This window comes from Carassius auratus, unplaced genomic scaffold (assembly GCF_003368295.1).
Source record: "Carassius auratus strain Wakin unplaced genomic scaffold, ASM336829v1 scaf_tig00001591, whole genome shotgun sequence".
NCBI lineage: Eukaryota > Metazoa > Chordata > Actinopteri > Cypriniformes > Cyprinidae > Carassius > Carassius auratus.
The window spans coordinates 1,749,953-1,771,436 of NW_020523372.1; positions in this window are offsets into that span (position 1 = coordinate 1,749,953).

Below are 21,484 nucleotides of genomic sequence, written 5' to 3' on the forward strand. Positions count from 1 at the left end.
CACAACACATACTACTTAGAAATACAACTGTACAGTTAAACAAGAACAATTTACAAATGTTTGTGACAACCAAAACTGTTAGTAAAAATAGTTATTTTTTTTTATTTTAAATACCATTATCATTAGAGTTTTTGTTACTTTATTTAAATTGTTGTGAAAAAATAAATAAACAGTTTGACACTGTTTTAATGAGAATTATTAGGGCTGCACAATAAATCAAAATAAGTGTGATTATCAAATTGGAAATGCTGTGATTTAAATAATAAATATGCGTTGTGTGTTTCAGAGTGAAGTGAGCAGCTCATGATGGATGCTTTATATTTTGTTTGGCTTGGGAATGCAAAATGTACCAACTTTTTGCATGTCCCATACTTAATATTATTATTATAAGCCACATAATTTCTGCTAAATTGTGCAGCCCTACAAACAAGCACAGAAAACCTGGTATTTTTCATATCACAATTACATTTTCACCCCTAATCGTGCAGCCCTATGACCTATTTTGTGACTATCGGGGAGTTGAATAGTTCTGAATAGCTTGTTTGTGATGATTTTTATTTTATTATTTTCTCCACATCCTTATACTAGTATTAGAGTAAATGATCACAATATTTGCGTGGCTTTAACCAATGAAACGCTGAAGTGTGAGGTCAATGATTTGTGTTTCTTAGCATGCTTTGGGACGTGTGTTTCTGTGGATGGACGGTCAGGAGTGAAGTAGCATGGCCTGAAACGGGAGCGCAGACCTGAGGAGAACAGGGTCTATCAGGAGAGAGGGTCTATCAGCACAGGCATCAATGGAAATCTGAGTGGGGGCCATTAAGCAGAAGGAACAGTAGCGGAGTGGGGGGATGAGACTTGGAAAGAGGGAGAGAGAGAAAGAGGGAGAGGGACAGGGAAAGGATTGTTCAGAACAGACTGACTGTCCTTTTAGTCTTATCTCTCACAGCTTCTTTTACAGAAAACTAAGGAGCGAGCGAGAGAGAAGGGAAAGGGAAAAAAGAACACTTTCTCTCCCTGCTATTTCCCTTTCTCTGATTTCTCCTATGTCCGTCTCACTCCATTTCATTCCTTCGGTTTTCTTTTTTCCATTTCTCAGTCTTTACCTCCTCACTTCTTTTTGCTTCTCTGAGCAATGTTGTATACTGCATCTTCTCAGAGCTAACACTCACCTCCGTTATAAGCATATTTAATGGAGAGTCTGTTTTGCGCCTTAAGTTTGCAAAAATATGAACAGAAACTGCATCGACAGTGATGTACAGTACCTCCAACTGCAGCTTGTAGTGCAAGCCATTAAAGAGTGTTTAAAATAGTGAGTATTAAACTCAGATTTTTACAAAAACATTTCCTACATACAAAAAAAAAGTATGCATTTTGAGCAGTAAAATCTTTCTGGTGTAAACGGTACTTTTGTAAATAGTCCTTTCTGTTATTCTTGAATGAATGAATTAATGAATTAAATAATTAATGAATTAATCCTGTTCTTTTTACAAAACAATATTGGCAGCTGTGGTAGGCAATAAATAAATAAATAAATAAATAAAAGCATTAAAAAAAAAAAAAACGTAATGTTTAACAGTTAAAAATTTTACTTTTATAATGTAACTTCAAACAAGTATGTTGATGTACTAACAAAAAGTTTATGTAAAGTAGTTGATAAACTATCATGTTATTTGATATTACATTTAAAGGTAATGTATATGAATGTACTTAACTGCATCTTCATCAGTACAAATATGTAATTACAAACATTTATGACATTTATTGCGATGGGAATTACATGAAAATTATTCTTTACTTTAAATGCTTGTCAGTGCATTCAACAATAAACCATATTTCAAAGACAACAGACTAATAACTATGATATTGAGTTGTCTAAATTATGCTTTTTTTTCTGTCACGTATGTACAGCTTATGTTGTGTTTATCCTGAACTATTCCTGAAACATCTGATCCGCTGCCTTTTCTCAAAAGGCTTTGTTTGTTCAGCATGGATTCATTCAGTACTTGCTCAACCCCACAGCATGTTACCTACTCAGATATTTAACAACGAATATCTGTCTGAAAGAGGGTTTAAGCTGTAATAACATCAGCAGTTTAAACTTGAAGACTAATGCAGACACCCATTGATATATTCATTTTGTGCCCTAAATCAGGCTTCTCTCTGTAGTTATTAAAAAGCCAATTTGAAAAGACCAAAATATGTTTTACTTTTACAAACATAAATCATACCCCAAATCATGCAGCTTGTTGGACTATTAATATTCTATTTGTTTAGACTTATGATTTTGACCTTTGATAGAGGCATATTCATGGGCTCGTTTGGCTTAAGCCAAAAAGTACTTACTATAGAACCATTATACTCTAAAAGAGTATGAGTGAGTGACATTCAGCCAAGTGCAGGACCCATACTCCGAATTCGTGCTCTGCATTTAACCCATCCAAAATGCACACACACAGAGCAGTGAACACACACACTGTAAACACACACCCGGAGCAGTGGGCAGCCATTTATGCTGCGGCGCCCGGGGAGCAGTTGGGGCTCAGTGCCTAGCTCAAGGGCACCTAAGTCATGGTATTGCCAGCCCAAGATTCGAACCCACAACCCTACGGAGTCATACTCTCCAACCACTAGGCCATGACTTCCCACCCAAATGAAATGTGTTGGCCGGGAAAGTATGCTAAAGTGAACTGAATGTAATGTTTTCCAACACTCAAACCGTATTATGCTTTTTCAAATATTACTTTTTATGTTGCGTGTAACATAGCTTTTTGTGAATATTAAAGGCTTGCAAAGTTTAAAAGATCAAAGTGCATGGTTAATGCATGCATGACAAACAACTGACTTCCGCATCACTGTAGCGCCATTTTGGAGAATATCCTCTGAACGCAATCTGCGTACACTATCCTGTGTCAGCCACGACTGAAGGATATATGCTTTCTACATGTATTTACGCTTGCATTTGAATGAAAACAGCATCTGTGCACTGCCGATGTCACAGAAGAGCATACGCTGCTTGTGTTCAGCGGATATTCTCCATAATGGCGCAACGGTAAACACGGTGGAACACAGAGGAGACGAATTGGTGAATAAAGTCATTATTTTTGTTTTCTTTGCGTGCAAAAATTTTTCTCGACGCTCCATAATGTTACAGTTGAACCACTGATGGCAGATGGACTATTCTGACAATGTCTTTCATACTTTTCTGGACCTTGGCAGTGTAATTTACTCGGCAGTCTGTGGGACAGTCACAAGCCTCCCGGTTTTCATCCAAAATATCTTCAATTGTGTTCCAAAGATGAACAAAGCTTTTACGGGTTTGGAACGATATGGAGGTAAGTGACAGAATTTTAATTTTGGGGTGGAGTATCCCTTTAATAACAGGCATGCTAATCAGCAACTAGTTAATAGTGAGAATCGACCCTTATTCTAAAGTGTTGCCATGTTTTCTTTAGCAAATGTAAAAATGTAGCGTTTGTTTTGCAGTCCGCCTTTTAAACAGTGTCATCCTCATGTTCTCGCACAGTATGTGTGTAGGTACATTGGCATAGCATGTTCAATGGCTGATAGAGAGGAAATGGGAGGGGTGTGTGTGTGTGTGTGTGTGTGTGTGTGTGAGGGTGGGGATAATTAGATATCAAAGGCAAGGGTGGGGAGGGAGGCAGAGGTCTTCTCTGATGCTAAAGCACTTATTAATGAGATAGGCCTTATCTTACCTCCTCGGAGGAATTCTGCCTTTGATCGGCCCCACTTTGGACTTAATACATTTTTGATTGATAGGCGGAGATGACAGAGGAAAGAGGTGAGGAGAAGAGAGAGAGAAGGAAGAGCAGTTCAGTAAAGATGGAGATGCAGTTGTTTCAATGCCCTTCATTTGCCAGAATAACCAGTGAAATGGGATCATGGGAAGGCATTAATTGTACTGGAAAGAAGAGAGATGTTGAGCGAGCCGTTACCGATGACTCACAGACCACACAAGAGCGGCGAGGTTGATGGCTAGCAGGAGGAATTCTGGGAAGTTATTGAAGGTGGGCATGGTATAATAGATAACACTCGGCTCTCAATAACACACAAACACCACATATACAGACACACAGGCGATGTGTCACCTTCACTTCCTACGACCGAACGTGGCCATTAAAGCCGCGTGACTCCATGTCGTGTGTCTCTGTCAGGAAGAAAGGAGAAAGAAGGACGAGAGAGGAGGGAAGGATAAAATGAGAGAAGCCATAACTGCAACTCTATCACTGTCCATTACTTACATTCATCATAAACTTACACTCACACACTTCCATTTAAGACATTCTACTCATAGACAGGTTATATCCACCACTCACAGAACATTCTTCATGAAGACAGGATATCGATCAACTTGACTACATTTCAGGAGGCCACATCAGTTGTTAAAATAATATAGCAGTCGAAGGCAAGTTTAAACTTCCTGTGGAAGAAAGAATGGAAGCTCATTTATTCAAAAGTCAATGTGACATACAGTAAAAACTATTCTAGAAACTATTAACTAATCTGACATACTTAACTAAGAAAAGTTAATGTATATAAAATGTAAAATGTTAAGGAAATGCATTGGATTTTTTTTTATTCAATTAATTGAAATTATATATATTTTTTAATTAAAGATAAACAAAATTTTATCAGATTTTATTTAGATTTTTTATTTATTTATTATTATTATTTTTTATTTAAAGTAAGCCAGAATCTTTTTCAGTTGGGGTGCATGACTATTCCTATGTCCCGGCTGATCCCTATTGAATTTTGTATTTTTTAACCCCTGTGTAAAAAAAATTAAAATAAAATCCTGAAATCCAGAATCCTGAAGTCTAATGGTTTCCATATACATTTTAAGCAGCATTTTATTTAATTTTCATTTATTTAATTTTATTTAATTTTTTTTAATTTAATATATATATTTTTTTTTTTTACATCTGTCAAACTAAGTTACACTCTTAATAATTGTTGCAGCTTATGGTATTAATATTGAATGTGCATGTGTGGGAATAATGTTTCAGACACGGTTTGTCCAATCAGCATAGAGCCAAGACTAACCATTTCATAATAAACCACTTAACTCCCCTCTCCAATGGCACCAAGTTCTACCTTTTTTGTTTGTTTTGTTTTTTGTCTACCAGTTTGTTTGTAGGTTCATTTTCACGGTCTAACCTTTACTGTCTGCCCTGAGAGGTCGATAAATGTTGAGACTTATTGAGTTTACTCTGAGGTAATCGAACTCCAGCAAGGCCTTCAGTGCCCGGTTCAAATATGCATCCTTCTGAAAGTCGACTAGAAGTTTAATGTAGGGTAGTTTGCAGTGAAATTACAGAGTTTGAACCACTATGGACAAATTCCATTTGACTTATTTCCTTGATGCTGCAAAGAGTATGCAAGTGGGTGAGAATCAAAAGAAAGATGATGACAAAATAAAAGAGGAGGGCAAAAGAAACAGAGAAGGGGGGACAAATCCCATTTCAGCGACATGAGTGGTATTCCAGAGATGGAGGACAGACAGGAAAAGAGCTATAAAGTATGGAGCGACAGCACACACATCACACGGACAGGCCTGCCGCCTGCTTGGCTGATAACACAGCCCGTCTCGCACCTCTTTCACCCTATCAACATCATCCGTCATCCACCCACAAACCCCCAGCCACCCCCAACCCATCTCCACCCAGCCCTGCCCAGCCACACCTGCTGTATGGTCCCATCTCCATCTGATAGAACTGTCATCAACCAGAGAGAAAGATCTTCAGATGCCATGTGTATCATCGATAATATAAGCTCTCTCAGATGGGATGTCTGTGTTGCCATGCACTCAGTCTTGTGTGTCAGGCAAACTCACCTTTCTCTCTGCATTTGAAAACTGCTGAGAATGTACTATATATAGGAAGTGTCTCGCCTGGTAGAGAACTTCTAGCAGAAATCTGCAGAGCTTTCTGGAGAAATCTGCAGGTTGGTCATTTTGGGGAAAGAAGGACAAGTGTTGTAGAATTGCAGAAGTATACCTTTTATTATTCGTTTGATTTTAAGAATTTCAGTTGAAAATGCTATATTGCTGAGCTTTCAATAATTAATATTTTATCACCTCAGGCCCAAACTACCTCTCATTAATATCCTTCATTATTATTGTGTCTGCAGGTTTGGACAAAATGTAGAATTATCTGTCAGTTGTTCTGTCGTTCTGTTTTATAATTACGCTGGCTTGAGAAATCAAACAAACTGTTATACTATTTAAACTTAATATTCTGCTGAGACTAACATTTTTGACTGAGCCACCAAACTCGGCAGAGTATGTTCACTTTCTCTTCTTTTGACACTTTAGCGGTCAAATGCATACAAGATCACATTAAAATATATGATATTTTGGCAAGTAGACAGTCATTTATGTCTCAAGTGAGCATAAATTGAAATAAAGCAGAAGTTGATCATTATAATGGATTTATACATTAAAGTGTTGGCATTTACCAGCTGCAATTCTACAACACATTTGTCTTTGTTTCCTCAAAATGACCAACTAAACTAAATGTCAAAAGTGGATAATTGATTTAAAAGTAGCATCATTCACAAACTTCAACATCCAAACAAACAAACAACAACAACAACAAAAACATAAATTTGATAATGCCTTCAGGCACCAATAAGTTGTAGTGCTCTAACATCCTTTTGAAACATTCACCACATTAAATAAAATCCAAAAGATTCTGCAGACTTTCCCCCTCAGTCAGCACAGAAAATGTGGAAAAAGAGTGTTCATACTATTCCATCTGGGCCACATATAACCCACATGTAATAGTTTAACCACAGTCATAACAAATACTGCAGTTAGTGTGTTACATGAGAGTCTTGTTCATAAACTATATGTGATCATGTTTAAGGTAACTTCTGGTGTGCAGTTAAGAATTTTTTTTTTTGAAAGTTCCTACGCTGAAATGTAATTTGCACATGTGCATCAAACTCCTGGCATCCCTTTGTCAGAAATGACAATTAGACGAAAATATATCCTAAGAGAAGCAAATGACCCTTCAAGGCCACCATTGTTCTCTCATCACTCTGGGTTTTGTTTGCGTATCTCCCCGACTCGTGTGTCCTCGTTACTCTGTGTGTGAGTTTGTGCTTGTGTGTGTGAGGGAAGTAATTATGCAAATGATGTCCCAGTGAGGTACAATGTCGATACGAACACCCCGTTACCCACATGTGCCTGTGTATTTACACAAGCACACATTTCATCCCTCCGACTGACCTGTGACCCTGCAGTTGCACAACTCTCTCAATTCTGGAAAGACAGGTTCAGAGGACGGATGACAAAAGGCCCAACAATGACTGTCATTGTGGCCGTTCCTGCTCCGTTTTATCTGTCTGCAGGGAAGACCCAGAACCCAGGGTATAAAAATACTTAAATATTGAATGAAGGGAAAGAGTGCTGTCAGACTCTTTATTTAAGCTGTCTGGAGAACTGCCTGATGGACCGCAGTCTTTTTGTCTGTCCCATGGCCTCTCGCACTGTTTTATGAATCTGTTTCGTTGAGTTCTGGATGTTTTCCCTTATTATTAGCCATTCTGTTTTCTGCAGAAAAGAAGTGTCACTTTCATTCAGATTCAGAAGATTGACAAGTGAAGCTTGAGGAGTTTCAAATGAGTGTAATGAGTTTCTTTCCACTTTCCAGTCATCAACCTTGGGCCCAAAAAATAAATAAATAAATAAATAAAACAAGTGGATGTGAATGCAGACTTTTCTAGCTTTCATAATGCAAGTAGGTGTTTTCTTTTTTCACTATATGACTACTTTTGCCTCTGTGTACTATTAGAAAATGAACCTTTAGTGATGAAAGTGTGCTTTACTGAATTTATTATTAATAATAATAATACACAAGTGGAAATTAATAATCACCTTAGCCCCACAGTAAAATTCACAACACAGTGTCATCTCCATAAGTATTTTCTTTATGTTCTGTGATAGAGATAATAACTCCTACATTTTACAGTTAGTTTTTTTTTATCTGTATCCTATATGCATACAATGAATTTATATTTTCTCTCCTTTTGCACAATTTGACGAAAAAAAATAAAATCCAGTTTGCCTAGAATTTGCCTGGAATTACAATTTGCCTGAAAGCTTGCTATTATTACTTTATTGAGGTCATTTAAAAAATAATAATTTCATTTAGTAAAACAATTTACTATATATCATCTTAAAATATAATCTTGCCATGTAATATTTTTTTTAGTTTATTTACCTTTTTGTGTTACTCTTTGTTTAGATTATCTTAATTTAAAAATGTATTGATTCAAATTTATCATGCATTTTCAAACATTAAAACATAGCAAAAGTAAACGACAAAATAAAACATTTCCAAGTTAGTTTTAATATGACCATGATGTAACAAAAAACAAACAAAAAAAAATGTATTCTTGCTTTAATAATTATTATTGAATGTTCATCAACAACAAATGTATTTATTTATTCACTAACTAACTTGCATAAAAAATAAAGGACATAAAAGTGTTTGAAGTTGAAGAAACTTCTTACGTTTATATTCACTGTAGCGAAATGAATAACAACAACCAATTTCATAGCAGAAACATTTGAAGTTAACTCTGTTGCTTCTTTTGAGGTTTGTTACGACCACAGTCATGTAAGCACGCATTTAAAACTGAGAATAAAACACAACAGCAGGACCACATGCTTGCAGTGCATTTGCCAGAATATATTTCTGGCCTAAATCTCATCTCTTCGGGCAACAATTTCAGTTTATTATCTGTCCAATGTAACGCTACTTCTAACCAGCTAATGTAGCCAGTTCAGGAGCTCCTGAAAGTTTTCATTTATGTGACATTGTTATTACATTTTCAGAATAACAACATTAGCCAGTAGCAGCGGTGGCTTGACACACGTATAATCTGGCTATAGTTGTGGTTATTACTGTGATCCAGTGGCGGTAGACTTATTTATGTTATTGTGGTTTTACAACCGAAGGGAATGCAAACGACTGAGCGGACTAAACGGATTACATTACACAGTCATTTCTCCCTTTCTCCTCCCTCTCTCCATCTATGCCATACCTGCCCGTCTCTCTCTCTGCTTTTTTCTCTGTGCCTGGGGAGGGAATTGGGCTGGTAATGCGTGTTCAGTAACAGGAGAGCCTATTGAAGGAGCCGTGCTGCTAATTTGCCATGGCCATGTTCCCCCTGAGTGAGGGAGATCTGCCTCACCACACACACACACACACACACACACACACACACACTAACATGAAAGCAAGAAGTTTATATTGAGAAACTGACATTTAGCAGAGTTTAATATTGAGTTATATAATGTGATTTTGGGCCAATTAGATTTTACAGTGGGTGGAGCTACACAGCATGAAATCAGTCGGCCAACAAAATGTTTTGTCACTTTTGGGAGAAAGCTCTTTTTTTTTTTGCAAGTTTAGATCTCACATTTGTGAGTTTATATCTTGTAATTGCGAGTATATAGGCCCTTTCTTATATTCCTGAGAAAAATATCTAAATTGCAAGATATAAACTTGCAATTCTGATTTTATCTCACAATTTCAGATTTTTCCCCTCATAACTGCAACTTTATTTCCCACAATTGATTTTATAGGATTTTTTGGTAATTCTGACTTCATTTCCTGCCATTCTGAATTCAATTCATATCTCGCAATTCTAATTCTAAACTGCGAGTTTAGAAAGTTATGAAATGTTAATGAGTTGATTACTTTCTGATTCAATAAATAATAATAATACTAATAATAATTTCTAAAGTGTTATATTGTAAATTTTATACCTGGTAGAATAATTGTTGTGATTCATTTTATATTAATAATGAAATAATATAATATGTAGTAATATGAATCAATAATAAATGTGGTTGCACTTTATTTTACAGTACGTGTACTAATATGTACTTATAGTCTACTTACAGTGTATTTATCTGAGAAATTTCTGGTAATACAAGGTAACTACATGGGGTAGGGTTAGGTTTAGGGGTAGGTTTAGGGTTAGTACCTAGTTATTACATAGTTAATGTAATTACTATAATAAGTATATAGTATGTACATGAGGAACAGGATGGTAAAATAAAGTGCTACCATAAATGTAGTAATCTATTAAACTGTATCATATTGCTGTTTGCAAATGCATTAAGCAGATCAAGACCTTGCATTGCATTTCAATTAAGGGGGTTTAGGAGACACTGAGGAAGAAGAAGAGAAGGGCCACAAAGCAATTCCTCCCTTTAAGTCCCATTTCTCTCACTTCCTGTTGAACTCGGGATTAAGACTGGAGCAAAAGCGATGACGGTGGGAATCTAGTGGACCCTACTTTGAGCCCTGACCCCTCTATTAGCTCTAACGGCTCCAGACACAACAAATTCTGTGTGTGCAGATCAGACCGAATGAGCTGGGAAAAGGAAACTGAGGTCACTAATTACTCAGAGAGCAGAAGCTCATTGATTTAAAGCAAGGTGGGAAATAAAGACATTCACAACAGGGAAGCAGTTTTTACTATGGTTAATTTAAAGGTTAAATGGTATGCATTAAATGAAGGGGAGTTAATATAGATGAAATAACTCAAAAGTTAACTGTCATGAATACTGTTCCTCATCGTTTTACTGTTAATGCTTTAACTTCACCAGTGCGTCAGCAGCACTATGAGATAAAGAACTGAAAATGTGTGAAAACAACAATACTGTAATGTCGCACATTCTAAAGTGACACTATTATCTTAGATGTGATTGATGAGCTGGGAGCCCTTGACGTAGTGTCGCCTAGATGGAGACACCTGTGAAGCTGTGAAAGTGCTCATGTGAGAAAAAGTGTGGCATGTGGGTGAATGCATGACGTCTGTCAAAGTACGTGCTGTACTGCCAAAGTTCGACAGTTGTGAAAAGCCTCTAAAATATCCTGGTTATGTGCTCTCCATGGACCGGTGGAAAGAGTTTATGTGTGTGTGTATGTGTGTGTGTGTGTTTGTGTGTGTGCGTGAACTCTGCTTACACCTCAACTAAATGATGAACTTAGTGGTAGCTTCTGTGTGTGTGTGTGTGTGTGTGTGTGTAAGGGCAGATAATTATATATAAATTTTAACTATATAGAGAGTTAAAATATACTGAATTTGACATTAACCATTTTATTTATAAAAACTTTTTGTAATTTCAGCAAGTGAGAATGAAGTGACACTGAAGACCAATATAATGGCTACTGAAAATGTTGTGTTGCCGTCACAGAAAAAAAACAAAAAAAACAAAAAACATTCAAATACATTCAAATAGACAACAGTTCATTTACATTGTAATAATGTTTCACAGCATTTCTATTTTACTGTATATTTGATCAAATAAATGCAACCTTGGTGAGCATGAAAGAAATCTTTTAATCAACATAGAAAATCTTAAAGGGAAAGTTTACCCATACATAAAAAAAAAGAAAATGCTATTCATTTCTCACCCTTAGGCCATCCAAGACATGGGTGACTTTTTCAGTAGAACAGTAAAGAACATTTTTATCTGAAACCATGGTCATTGATGACTGATAAAATGCAAGTCATTGGCTACCACCACTTAAGAGAAAAAAAGCATATACAGGCTGCATAAAACAAATACTTGTGGCTCCTGAGGATAAACTGAGGTCTTATGAAGCAAAATTATTGATCTGTGCAATAAACTGATGTTATTTACAACGTTATTGCCTGTAATCAATACCTGTATCACCAGTATTCCTTTAATTATTCCACACTTGTGAGCATTAGTGTATATCACAATATTTGTATTCTATTGACAGCTATAGTTAGTATGTTTTGTCTAATAGAGATAATAAACAAAATAATATTATGTTTTTATTTAATTTTTTGTCTTTTTATTTTACAGCTAGCTTTTTTGGGTTCTTCAGAAAGGAATCCTTACATTTAGGGCTTTGTGGCATCAATATTTTTTTTAATTCCTGTGTTAGAGATCATTTGCTTAATGTTATCTTCAGCTGGATGACATTAAGATGATATCAACAGCAACAGTTCTAAACAAGCATGTGATGATATCTAGAGCCACCTAACCTGTAATTAAACAGGTAAAGGTCTACAACAGCAAGCCCGCAGCATTCCCCATTTATCAGCATAAACTCTTCAAATTCCCACATCATGTTCTGACTAACAGATTTACACATCCCTCAAGTGTGCAAGCTTCTTTTTGAACTGCCATGAAACCCTAAAATATCAGGAAAACCGTAAAGACTCAAAACTGCAAATCAAAACCCACATCTCACTATAATCAACCACCATCAAACCTCAGTTGTTAGATAAAGTTGTTCAGTGGTTTTAAAACATACCATAACAGACTGAAGTGTCCGATCTGTGAACTGTTGTCCAGGGATTGTCTGTGTGTGTGTGTGTGTGTGTGTGTGTGTGTGTGTGGATATGGGTTAACAGACGGGTTCAAGTTGCATGTTAAACAAACAGCACTTTTGAATGCTGAGCTCCAGAGGTAAGTAAATTAGTGTAAATTTGCACAAGTAACCTAATTTTGAGGGAAAACATATGCAGGAATTTTAATTGGACACAATGGAGCTGGAATCACGCAGCAGCCGGAGACAAATTATCCGAAACCGATGGGAAGACTAATGGTTTGTGTAGGCTGCCGCCGCTGCTGTAGAGAGAGAGAGAGAGAGAGAGAGAGAGAGAGAGAGAGAGAGAGACAGACAGATATAGTTACAGTCCAGTCAACCAAGCATGAAGGAATGGGTCAGTTTGTATCCGGAAGTTATTTATTCTGTCGTGGTGGGGGAAAAAAGATATAAATGTGAGATTAAGGAGTAATTTTACTCATTTTGATGTTGCAAATCCCACCAGTAGAAGTCAGTGTGGTTAATCAGTAATTTTTCTTAAAGTTTGACTTTAATGTTCAGTAGGTATGTGGGATATGTTTATGTAGCTTGTGTCGGAGGGAGAAAACGCAAAAGAGAGAGAGAAGTATTTGTTTATAAACGGGCACTGACAAGGGGAAAGCCATCTGACATGTTTAAACTAACCTGCCATGAACCAGTCGCCAAACTCCTTCACAATTCTGCAAGTGTGTGTATGTGTGTAAGTTTGTGTGTATGCATGTACAGTATATGTGGATTACAGAAGTTAAAACGTGTTTTTTAATGTACATATGTTACCCCTTAAAACAGCGCTTTATGAAAACAGTGGCTGGTGGCCAATCAGATAAACTCAGAAAAAGACATTGAGAGAGTGAAGGACGGAGAAAGAGAGAAGGGGGTTGTGGAAGAGGAAGGGAATTTTGAGGGAAGAAGTGAAAATGCAAGGAAAATTGAAGATTGTCTTGGTATGTAATGCACATTATGGTGTAGTTCATCCAAAAATTTACATTTTGTCATTGTTTCTTGTTTCGGTCCTGAACTCACCACTTTTTGCAACACACCAAATTTTAGTTCCCCTTCAGTGAGCTCCACTGTGACCAGATCACTGAGTCAGTAAGATCCGAATCAGTCCAATTTGTGTTGGAATCATTCAGCTGGCTGTGTGAACTAAATCAAATGATTCATAGAAAAAACTATTCGCTCAAAAACATGATTTGTTTATGAACCAGAAGAATCACTTATTCACTCATGAACTCTAAAAACTAGGGTAAACGTTAAGATTTTCATTAAGTAGTGACTTAAATAAGTTCTGTCCCTTACCCAAGGTCATTAAATATAATGTCTTAGTCATGTGGACGATTTGAAACTTTGTTCAGTGGTTCTTTTGACTCCTTTTTTTTTAAGTTTGAAAGCCCATTCCCCATTCTACACAACTGGAAAAGAGTAATAAAATACTGAGTAAAATTCTTGCACATTTCTCTCTTTGCATTTTACATGTTTTAAACGACATTGATGGTGATTGAATTGAATTGAGTGAACTATTCCATCTGAAATATACATGATATAATATATGTGTTTACCTACAAACAAATGGCCTGGGGCCCATTTCAGAAAGGAGGTTAAGTGAAAACTCTGAGTATGTTAACCCTGAAATGAGGGAAAACTCTGGGTTTTCCATTTCAGAATGGGAGGTTCCAGAAAAAGTTATTTCTTACTAAGTATTTTTTTTTTCTTATTTCAAGTACTAATATATATATTGCGAGATTAGTCTGTAAGGTGTGTGTTTTTGCGCCAATGCATTGTTAAAGGATCAGTGTGTCATGTAATATTCCCATATAAACTTTAACAGCCAATTAAAAATATTGGTGAAGTAAAATTTGCTAATTTACGAGATCAAGACATACTTTATTAACCACTTGGTCAAGTTTAATGCATCCTTATAGAGGTGTGAAATCAAGTGATGAATCAATTAAATCATTTCTAACAGCACTTAATGGGAACAGCATCATTCACATAGAGGACAGACCATCAAATTATTTAAATTCACATGTTACTGAGTAGCAAAGATTGAGTAGCTGCATTGATAACTTTTATGCCACTGATCAGACTTTGAAATGTAGTTGAGGTATCAAAAAGTTTTATAGGGTTGACTGAAATAATAATGCAATAACTGACACTTTAAATCAATGTTTCAAGCAACATCAACAAAACAATTGAACAATAAATAGATAAATATCAGATTATATCTAAACATGTATCCAAATGTAATAAATGAAATTATGTGTGATTTATGTGCAAATTATGTGCAATGTCTTAGCTACTAGGGATTGTTACATAGGGCTATACAGGCATCTAGTAGCAACACAATTACATTACAGCTAATAAATTGTGAAAAATGTTTATCTTAACATTAAATTTCAAATAATGTGTTCAGATTTGTGGGAACTCACAATACGCCGAATCTCCACAAATTAGTGTTGTTACAATGACAACCAATTTGAAATTGACAAGAAACTGGTCTATATATATATATATATATATATATATATATATATATATATATATATATATATATATATATATATATGTATATATATATATATATATATATATATATATATATATATATATATATATATATATATATATATATATATATATATATATAAAATCTGGGGGAGCGCCAATAGGTGTGGTAATAAAAATAAACAAGATTATTTGGAGTGTCTATTACTAAGTCCAAATCTAGCGTAGCTCCGCCCTGTAATGTCACACAAGGTTAAATACGATGCGCATGAATAAAGGGCTTCAGTGGTGTAGGTTTGACCGGGCTCGAGTCTGTTTTTTTTTTTTTGGAGCTCGTTCTTCTAACCTTTCCCATCACACATCACATTAGAATTATTTTCATTGACTTTATTCAGCATTGTCTTCTCTTCCGGGTCTGTTGTGAGAGAGAGTTCAAAACACTGCAGTTTAGTGATATCCGGTTCATGAACGAATCATTCAATGTAACCGGATCTTCTTGAACCAGTTCACCAAATCAAACTGAATCATTTGAAACAGTTCCCGTCTCCAATGAGCATTAATCCACAAATGACTTAAACTGTTAACATTTATAATGTGGCTGACACTACCTCTGAGTTAAAACAAACCAATATCCCGGAGTAATTCATTTACTCAAACAGTACACTGACTGAACTGCTGTGAAGAGAGAACTGAAGATGAACACCGAGCCGAGCCAGATAACGAAGAAAAGATTGACTAGTTGTCTAGTCAAGAACCGTTTCTGTCAGACGCATCCGATACTGCGCATGTGTGATTCAGTGTGAAGCAGACTGACACACAGCATGTCTGAACCAAACGTTTTTTTTGGTGATTGATTCTGAACTGATTCTGTGCTAATATTAAGAGCGCGGGTAAACCGGAGGCTTGAATAAAGGGCAATCAACGCAAATGATGTCATTACGTCGAGCGCAAAAGAACCGGTGAACTGCTTTCTTCAACCGGTCTATTGAGTCGAACTGTCCAAAAGAATCGGTTCGTGGAAAAGAACCGAACTGCCCATCACTACTGGTGATCCAAAAACCGATGCAACCGGTTCTTGACTCATGAATGAGTCAATCTTTCTTTTATTATCTGCCTCGGTTCGGTGTTCATCTTCAGTTCTCTCTTCACAGCAGTTCAGTCAGAGTACTGTTTGAGTACATGAATTACTCCGGGATATTGGTTTGTTTTAACTCAGAGGGAGTGTCAGCCACATTAAAAAAGTTAACAGCTTAAGTCATTTGTGGATTAATGCTTATTGGAAACGCGAACTGTTTAAAACGATTCAGTTCGATTTGGTGAACTGGTTCAAGAAGATCCGGTTACACCGAGTGATTCATTCGCGAACCGGATATGACAAACTCCTTTGTTTTGAACTCTCTCTCACAACAGACACAGAAGAAAGACAATGCTGAATAAAAAGTCATAGTTTTTGCTATTTTTGAACCAAAATGTATTTTCGATGCTTCAACAAATTCTAACTGACCCTCTGAAGTCACATGGACTACTTTGATGATGTTTTTCTTACCTTTCTGGACATGGAAAGTATACCCTACACACACTTTCAATGGAGGGAAAGAAAGCTTTCGGACTAAATCTAAAATATCTTAAACTGTGTTCCGAAGATGAACGGAGGTCTCACGGGTTTGGAACAACATGAGGGTGAGACATTTATGACATAATTTAGATTTTTGGGTGAACTAACCCTTTAATCTTTTTAGCAATCACATGGTTATCTACACAGCACAACTGACTGGTTTCTTTTCCATCAGCAACCAATGAGATTGCTACTAATCATTTCGGCCATTGTTAGCTGTCGCAGCTTGCAGTGCACTTTCAGAAACCCTCCAACTTCCCCACCTCCACCTCTATAGATCTGCTAATAATTTTATGTATGTTGTATATGTGGGGGTAATTTATTATAAATGGAGCAGCATGTCTGTGGACGTATTGGCAGTCTTGGTACTTGCTCTGTCCCATCAGATCTATAATTACATTACCATGTACAGTACTATGCTAAACCTTTATACCTAAACTTATACCTACCTCAGCTCCATTGACTTTCTCTGGATCTGAATGTGGCCACTAGGCACTGAGAACTTTTTTGGAATCAATGTAATACATATTTAAACTAATATATGAATTAGATTGAATAGTTTTGGGTACATATGAACAGAACTTCCAGAATTTGAAATCGAATTGGATTCACCACTCTGACGAATATTAGTGCACCTTAACTGAATTTAATCAACACAGACACACATGCATTTCTTTTCAGGGGATATTGATATGATAATGCAACATGGCACCATTTTCCTGCCGCACATCTCTCGCACAGGAAATAGGAAAAATAAGGCTTTTAATGCCATCCTAACTAATTTTCTTGATCATTCTTTCTTTTGAATTCTCTCTCTCATTTCCTCAGCTATTTCCCTCCGCTTTTTGAAGATTGAGGAACACTGCCGTGTTGACTGAAAAAAAAAACTTTGTCCTAGATCAGCTCAATCTCCTCTTCTTTAAACACCCCCCGCCATTTTCTGTCACTACAGGAGACGAACGCACGTTGCTGAGCTTCTTTTTCCCCCCTTCCTTCTTCCCCACTGGCTGGCTAAAACACGGTTCCCCTGCCTTTGAAGTGGCTGCGTGCAGAATGGAGATTCTTTGCATGGTAAATTCGCCCCAACGCCCGCAGCATATCCATTACACAAGTTTAAAGAATGCCGGAGACCCGTTCGTGAAGGCGGCCTTTTTTCCCCACTTCACAACCAATTTCTCTGTGTTTTGAACTTGGGCACTCATGAGCCATGTAATCTATAAATTAGGCCCGTCTTGGGCGCGCAAACTCCACCAGCCATACTGTGTTTGAAGTGCAATTATTTTGCTCATTACAAGTTCATTTTATTGTTATAGTTTGCAAATGTTTCCCGGGGTCACAATCTTAAAAGTTTGAGAAGAAATGCGAAAGAGGAAATTAAGAAGGCTGTTGAGTAGAAGTGGCGGCTTTGAAGGATGCAACCAGTCTTTCTCTTAAAGTGTGAAGATATTAAGCATAAATGACACTATCAGCTAAGGACATGGAGGTGATTCAGAAAATAAAGTTGGTTAATTCATCTCTAACTGTTTCTTTAAATGGAGATTTAGTTGTAGCAATCGGAAGGTGGAAAAATTACAATTCAAACTTATATTGAAATGAACTTCAGAACGTAGAATGTTTAAGTCTAATATAAGTTTGATTTGTTCTTGGCATTTGCATTATTAAATCCCATGTCTGGTGCTGCATCTAATTAATGGTACTTATGTCTGAATGCCAGTTAGAGTATATGAAATATGTACAACTTCCTGTATGGATGTGTTTTCAGTGAGTGTGTGTGTGTGTGTGTGTGTGTGTGTGTGTGTGTGTGTGACTGAATTATGGAACAGCAAAACAAGGCCAGCGTGTTCTCTAATTTCAGTTTTGCACACTAATGTTATCCGGTCCCGGAACAAAGCAAACATTTGTGTTCCTTTATAAAGGCCAGTCCTAATGACGTAACAGAGTCTTATATCATCCGCTAAGATCAACTTGAAATAATAGCCATCACTTTTAAGCCGATTTGATATTTAGTGTCTCATTTCCAATTAAGCTTTCTGATATCAGGCCTGCCTAAAATGATGAAATGAAGCTAACAGTTTGCTGCAGTCAAGAGATCACCCTACAGATATGCCGTAATAGCTACACTTTTCATTAGTCACTTATAATTAACAAAAACAAGAAGTGTTATAATCAGTTAGTGGTCCAAAGAACAAAATGTAACCACTGCATGTTGACCCATAATTTTACCACAAAGCTCTTTAAAAGAAAGAGTATTTTTGCTTGTCTCTATTGAATGTTTGGACCTTTTAGTTCCCTTTTGATACATCACACATACTGTGTCGCTAGACGCTTATGGGAAAAAACTAATTTTTCTCTGAAGACTGAAGTCTTCACAATCACAGTGTAACTGCATGGCCATTGGTTCGTGCATTAAATAAAAAGTGAACCTATGGCTTGGCTGCAGAGCTGCATGAGCCTATGGTGTAGATGTCCGCCAGAGCCTGCCAGAATGGGCAATCTAGCTATAAAAGTTTGCATTTTGCCATAGGATCTCAGATCGATTCTCCTTCAGTGATGGCAATCTTCTCTTCGCTGATCTCTGGGACTTGAAGTGCTTGCCAATGACATGCCTTGCTGCGGACAGAAGCTGGCTTTTTCTCTTGCATCTGGCGAGTCGCAAGTGGCATTGTTTCAAATGCCAAGCCATCATTGCAGCTTGTGCAGGGTTGCACTGCACACTGATGATGGCCACTCAGACTGCATATCCTGTTTGGGCAAGCCCCACACAGAAGCGGCTCTGAACGAAATGGAGTGTTCACACTATGCGTACATGAGTCTCGAGGGATGTGCAGAGCATTTTACAGCTGCACAGAAGTCGTCCCACTTCCTGCCTAAGCTCTCCAGCTCTGCAACGGCCACCTGTCGCCCCACAACTACACCAGCACAGCAGCCATTGAAACCAGTGCCATTGCCCACTCAGCCTACTCAAAAGCAAGAGCCTCGACAGCACTCCCACTTGGAGTATCAGACTGGTTCCTGGGGATTATAAAACGAGTTTTGCTCAAAAGTTTGCTCAAAGACCCCAGCGGTTCTGTGGTGTGGTCTCTACCTCAATGTTGAGCAAGAACACTCATGTTTACGATCTGAGGTGAAGAATTCACTGGCAAAAGGAGCTGTAGAGATGGTTCCGTCAACTCAGAGCGAGTCAGGCTTCTACAGCCGTTACTTTTTCATCCCCAAAAATGACGGTGGCCTCCGGTCCATCCTCGATCTCAGACACCTGAATGAAACGTTCAGGATGACTACCCTGAAGCAGATCTTCTTGCAAATTCGCCCAGGGTACTGGTTCTTCTATCTGGATCTGAAAAATGCTTACTTTTACATCCAGGTAGCCCCCCATTACTGACGATTCTTAAAGATTTGCCTTCAAGGGAGTGGCATATCAGTACACAGTCCTGCCTTAAGGACTGTCTCTGACTCCCCACACTTTTACGAAGTGCATGAACATGGCCCTCTCCCTTCTGGGAGGATGGGAGTCTGCATTCTGAATTACCTCAATGACTGGCTCGTCTTAGGCTAGTCAGAGGTGAAGCTAACATCCCACAGATCCCTCCTCCTCAGCCTCTTAAGAGTCCCTGGGGCTCAATTTTGCCAAGAGCTCCCTGACTCCCAACCAAAGAACCTCGTTCCTGGAAGCAGGTTTCACCATCAACATGAGGGCGGTAGTCGTGCCAGAACATACACTGGCCATACAAAAGCTTGCGGCATCCTTCAAAATCATAGCCTCTTGTCCTATCAAGGTGTTCAAAGGATGCTGGGCGTCATGGCCTCTTCATCGCCGGTACTACAGCAGGGCCTACTTCCCATTAAACCCCTTCAATACTGGCTGAAACCTCGAAATCCACCCCATTTGTGCAGTCACAGATGCATTCATGTCAGGGTGAGCCAGGCCTGTGTATTGGCCCTTTCCGTTTGGAAAGGCCCACAGTGGTTCAAGCAGGGCAAGACTATGGGCTTGATTCACAGAAAGAAATTTATCTTGAAAGATGCATCCAAAACAGGTTGGGGAGCTCTGTGTAAAGGCAGACTGACCTTCAGCTCCTGGTCAGCATGACGGTGGTGTCCTATATAAATTGCCAGGGCGGGCTAACCTCGAAACGCCTTTTTGACATGTTAAAATGCCACTTAGAGTGGGCACATCTCAATCTGCATTCATTGAGGGCAGCACATGTGCCTGGCATATTGAACCAAGGAGCAGACATGCTATCTCGGAGCAACCTCAGAGGAGTGGATGCTCCACCCACAACCGATTGAAAAAATTGCCTCAAAACTCTCATTGCCCAACTTATTTTTCAAAGAGCGAGGACATGTTGGCCTACGATTGGCCCAACCATTTTCTGTATGTTTTTTCCCCGATTGGTCTGATCCCACAGGTAATCAGACAGATCAGGGAACACAGACATAGAGTCCTTCTGGTGGCCCCACTCTGGAGGAACCAGCAATGGGTGTCAGTGCTGTCTTAGCTGCTGACTGCAACCCCTTGGCCGATTCCTCTGAAGCAGGACCTTTTCTCTCAGGCGAACAGGAAGATTTGGCAACCCCAGCCCAAGTTGCGGGCTCTGCACCTCTAAACACTATCTCACAGGCTAGGGCCCCATCTACGAGATTCCTCTGTGCTGTTAAGCGGTAGGTCTTTCCACCTGGTACACAACATATGGCAAAGACCCAGTTTCATGTGACATACCTTCTGGAACTTCTGGAACTTCCTACCTTCAGGACCTGTTGGACAAGGGCAGCTCCCCTTCCATGCTCAAGGTCTATATGGTATCTTTAGCAGCTTTCCACACTTCTATAGCCGGACAGTCTGTGGGCCGGAACAATTTAGTTGTCCTTTTCCCGAGAGGATCCAGGAGGATCAATCCACCCAGGTCCTCCACGGCCCCTGCGTGGAACATGCCCATGGTCATAAGAGCCCTCAAATTCTCCCTGTTTGAGCCACTAC